We start from the raw sequence: 4,402 nt of genomic DNA, 5'->3' as shown, positions 1-4,402 counted from the left end.
CGGGGCCGGTCGGAGCGCACCCTTTTCTCGGTGGCTGGCGGGCGAGAGAGTGCTGCGTCGCCGGCATCGGCGTCGAAAGAAGCCGAGCCAAAAAAAGTTAAAGTACAAACGTGCAAGCATACTAACCTAACCCTAGGTAAGGCATGTCAGAGCGAAAGACAGTAATTTCGAATGAGCCATGAAAGAGCGGTGCGGGGCCGGTCGGAGCGCACCCTTTTCTCGGTGGCTGGCGGGCGAGAGAGTGCTGCGTCGCCGGCATCGGCGTCGAAAGAAGCCGAGCCGAAAAAAGTTAAAGTACAAACGTGCAAGCATACTAACCTAACCCTAGGTAAGGCATGTCAGAGCGAAAGACAGTAATTTCGAATGAGCCAAGAAAGAGCGGTGCGGGGCCGGTCGGAGCGCACCCTTTTCTAGGTGGCTGGCGGGCGAGAGAGTGCTGCGTCGCCGGCATCGGCGTCGAAAGAAGCCGAGCCAAAAAAAGTTAAAGTACAAACGTGCAAGCATACTAACCTAACCCTAGGTAAGGCATGTCAGAGCGAAAGACAGTAATTTCGAATGAGCCATGAAAGAGCGGTGCGGGGCCGGTCGGAGCGCACCCTTTTCTCGGTGGCTGGCGGGCGAGAGAGTGCTGCGTCGCCGGCATCGGCGTCGAAAGAAGCCGAGCCGAAAAAAGTTAAAAGTACAAACGTGCAAGCATACTAACCTAACCCTAGGTAAGGCATGTCAGAGCGAAAGACAGTAATTTCGAATGAGCCAAGAAAGAGCGGTGCGGGGCCGGTCGGAGCGCACCCTTTTCTCGGTGGCTGGCGGGCGAGAGAGTGCTGCGTCGCCGGCATCGGCGTCGAAAGAAGCCGAGCCGAAAAAAGTTAAAGTACAAACGCGATGCTAATGAGCGAGCCGTTGTCTCGACTAATATGTAGGGGGCGTTCGATCGAGCGTCTGGCTTGAGCGCTTGTCGGCCTAGCAGAACGGTCGCATTGTTATGCCCGGGTTTTAGGCACCGCTGCAGGCGGCCGGCAGAGCTCTTGTTTGTGCGAAACTGAATGGATCGAGCCCGAGAGAGGGCGAGCAAAGAAAAAACGCAAATCGCTCCGCCTGGCACTGCCGGCTGAGAGCGTGGACGTCGCGGCCAGCGACTGTCGAAGCCGAGTACGGCCGCAGGCGATCGCCTCGGTCTTAAACGAATGCGACGAGCACGCGCCGGGCGGCCCAGCAAGGGCCGAGCGCAGCTGTCGCAGCTATCTGGTTGATCCTGCCAGTAGTGATATGCTTGTCTCAAAGATTAAGCCATGCAGGTGCAAGTACGAGTTCTCGTAAAGCGAAACTGCGAATGGCTCATTAAATCAGTCTTGGTTTATTTGGTCTCGTAAGCGAAGTGGATAACTGTGGTAATTCTAGAGCTAATACATGCATTAAGCGCCGACTTCGGGAGGCGCGCTTTTATCAGATCAAAACCGACCGGGTTCGTCCTGTGACGTTTGATGACTCTGGATAACCACGCGGATCGTACGGTCTCTGCACCGACGACGTATCATTCAAGTGTCTGCCCTATCAACTGTCGAAGGTACGCTACGTGCCTACCTTTGTGATAACGGGTAACGGGGAATCAGGGTTCGATTCCGGAGAGGGAGCCTGAGAAACGGCTACCACATCCAAGGAAGGCAGCAGGCGCGCAAATTACCCATTCCCGACACGGGGAGGTAGTGACGAAAAATAACAATACAGGACTCTAACGAGGCCCTGTAATTGGAATGAGTACATCCTAAAACTCTTAACGAGTATCCATTGGAGGGCAAGTCTGGTGCCAGCAGCCGCGGTAATTCCAGCTCCAACAGTGTATGCTAAAGTTGTTGCGGTTGAAAAGCTCGTAGTTGGATTTTGGGCGAGCGCCGCCGGTCCGTCGCAAGGCGTGTCACTGGTTGCGTTCGCCTCACCTTCGGTTCTCCGTCGGTGCTCTTGACTGAGTGTCGGCGGTGGCCGATAAGTTTACTTTGAAAAAATTAGAGTGTTCAAAGCAGGCTGTTCGCCTGCATAGTGTTGCATGGAATAATGGAATAGGACCTCGGTTCTATTTTGTTGGTTTTCGGAGCACGAGGTAATGATTAAGAGGGACAGACGGGGGCGTCCGTACTCTGCCGTTAGAGGTGAAATTCTTGGATCGGCGGAAGACGAACTACTGCGAAAGCATTCGCCAAGAATGTTTTCTTTAATCAAGAGCGAAAGTCAGAGGTTCGAAGACGATCAGATACCGTCCTAGTTCTGACTATAAACGATGCCAACTAGCGATCGGGAGGCGTTACCATGACGACCTTTCCGGCAGCTTCCGGGAAACCAAAGTCTTTGGGTTCCGGGGGAAGTATGGTTGCAAAGCTGAAACTTAAAGGAATTGACGGAAGGGCACCACCAGGAGTGGAGCCTGCGGCTTAATTTGACTCAACACGGGGAAACTCACCCGGCCCGGACACAGGTAGGATTGACAGATTGAGAGCTCTTTCTTGATTCTGTGGGTGGTGGTGCATGGCCGTTCTTAGTTGGTGGAGCGATTTGTCTGGTTAATTCCGATAACGAACGAGACTCTGGCATGCTAAATAGTTACGCGACCTTCTCGGTCGGCGTCTAACTTCTTAGAGGGACTAGTGGCGTTTAGCCACACGAGATTGAGCAATAACAGGTCTGTGATGCCCTTAGATGTCCGGGGCCGCACGCGCGCTACACTGAGTGAAGCAGCGAGTGTCTAACCTAGGCCGAAAGGTCCGGGTAACCCGTTGAACCTCATTCGTGATTGGGATAGGGACTTGCAATTGTTTCCCTTGAACGAGGAATTCCCAGTAAGCGCAAGTCATCAACTTGCGTTGATTACGTCCCTGCCCTTTGTACACACCGCCCGTCGCTACTACCGATTGAATGGTTTAGTGAGATCCTTGGATCGGCCCCGTCGCGGCTGGCAACGGCCGCGTCGGCGTGTCGAGAAGACGATCAAACTTGATCATTTAGAGGAAGTAAAAGTCGTAACAAGGTTTCCGTAGGTGAACCTGCGGAAGGATCATTACCGAAAGTGGTGGTAGGCCCCGGCCGACCGCGCACTTAATTGTCTTTGGGTGCCGCCGAGAGGGCGGCCGTCAATCGGGGTTCCGCCCCGTGCGACACGCGTAACACGTTGGCATAGCAAGGCAGCCGAGTGCGATGGTGGCTTCTGGGCACCGCGCTCGATGTGCCGCCGGCCCAGCCCGGCGGTCGCTCGGCGCCGTTTGTTGGTGTTTTTGTGCAGTTGTTGTCGGTGGTGGTTTTGTGGTCGATCCCACAGTGTGACGTCCGCGCGCTTCGGCGCCGGGCGAAACGTCGAGGACGACTCTTAACGGTGGATCACTCGGCTCGCGAGTCGATGAAGGACGCAGCCAAGTGCGAGAAGTAATGTGAATTGCAGAACACATTGAACGTCGACCTTCTGAACGCGAATTGCGGTCTCGGGTCAATCCCGGGACCGCGTCTGCCTCAGGGTCGCGTTCGTCCTCACCCGAGGGCCGTCGCCTGGCCTCTGCGAAGACGGCCGGGCGTCGCCCCAAGTTGAAGCGGTCGCCGAGCTTTCTCGGCGCGACCGCGTGTCCCGTACACCGCCGGCCCCTCGACGTGTTCAACTACGTTCGAGGGGCGGGTCCAGGTCGGTCGGTCCGGTCACGAGATCAAGACCGACCGTGGGCCAAGGCGGCGACGGTACGCGCTCGGTCGGCGCCGGCGGCGACGACTTGCGATGCCAGCGGGCCGTGTAAGAAGCGGCCCGCTTGACACATACGACCTGAGTTCAGGCGAGAGCACCCGCTGAATTTAAGCATATTATTAAGCGGAGGAAAAGAAACCAACAGGGATTCCCTGAGTAACGGCGAGTGAACCGGGAAGAGTCCAGCGTCGAATCTGCGCGCTTTTCGAGCGCGCCGAGTTGTGACGTACGGAAGTCCCAGTGCGGCTAACGGCGAGCGCCGGTGTCCTTCTGATCGAGGCCTCGTCCCACGGCGGGTGTTAGGCCCATAGGGGCGCTTGCCTTGGCCGCTTCGGGTCTTCTCGGAGTCGGGTTGTTTGGGAATGCAGCCCAAAGCGGGTGGTAAACTCCACCTAAGACTAAATACGGTCGCGAGACCGATAGCGGACAAGTACCGTGAGGGAAAGTTGAAAAGCACTTTGAAGAGAGAGTTCAAGAGTACGTGAAACCGTTGAGAGGCAAACGGGAGGGCCCGTCAGGTCGCCGGCTCGCTTTCAGTTGGGTGCGGGGGCGCGCCGTCTCGGTTCGCGGACGCTTAAGGCGCCGCTGCCGAGTCGGCTCGCGCACCGTCTCAGCGCACTAGCGACCGGCGCGGGTCACGACCGGTTTGCCGTCGGTCTAAGTCCCCGCGCGAAGGTGGCCTCCGCT

At 56.7% G+C, this 4,402-nt stretch overlaps 2 non-coding genes and 1 pseudogene across 2 annotated transcripts; all 3 read left to right on the top strand.

Moving 5' to 3' along the window:
• Window positions 1-1,239: 1,239 nt before the first annotated feature.
• LOC144419492 (small subunit ribosomal RNA) lies at window positions 1,240-3,049 on the top strand. The gene has a single exon (XR_013474099.1). It is a non-coding gene; the product is annotated as a small subunit ribosomal RNA (ribosomal RNA).
• Window positions 3,050-3,347: 298 nt separating this feature from the next.
• On the top strand, window positions 3,348-3,501 carry LOC144419490 (5.8S ribosomal RNA). Its single transcript, XR_013474098.1, has one exon. It is a non-coding gene; the product is annotated as a 5.8S ribosomal RNA (ribosomal RNA).
• A 288-nt stretch (window positions 3,502-3,789) lies between these two features.
• LOC144419491 (large subunit ribosomal RNA) overlaps window positions 3,790-4,402 on the top strand; it is a 3,694-nt pseudogene continuing 3,081 nt past the window's right edge.

The sequence above is a fragment of the Styela clava genome, unplaced genomic scaffold (assembly GCF_964204865.1).
Source record: "Styela clava unplaced genomic scaffold, kaStyClav1.hap1.2 HAP1_SCAFFOLD_341, whole genome shotgun sequence".
In the NCBI taxonomy this organism is placed as follows: Eukaryota; Metazoa; Chordata; class Ascidiacea; order Stolidobranchia; family Styelidae; genus Styela; species Styela clava.
Note: the sequence above shows the minus strand (reverse complement) of the source record. Positions and strands in the feature narration are given on the sequence as shown.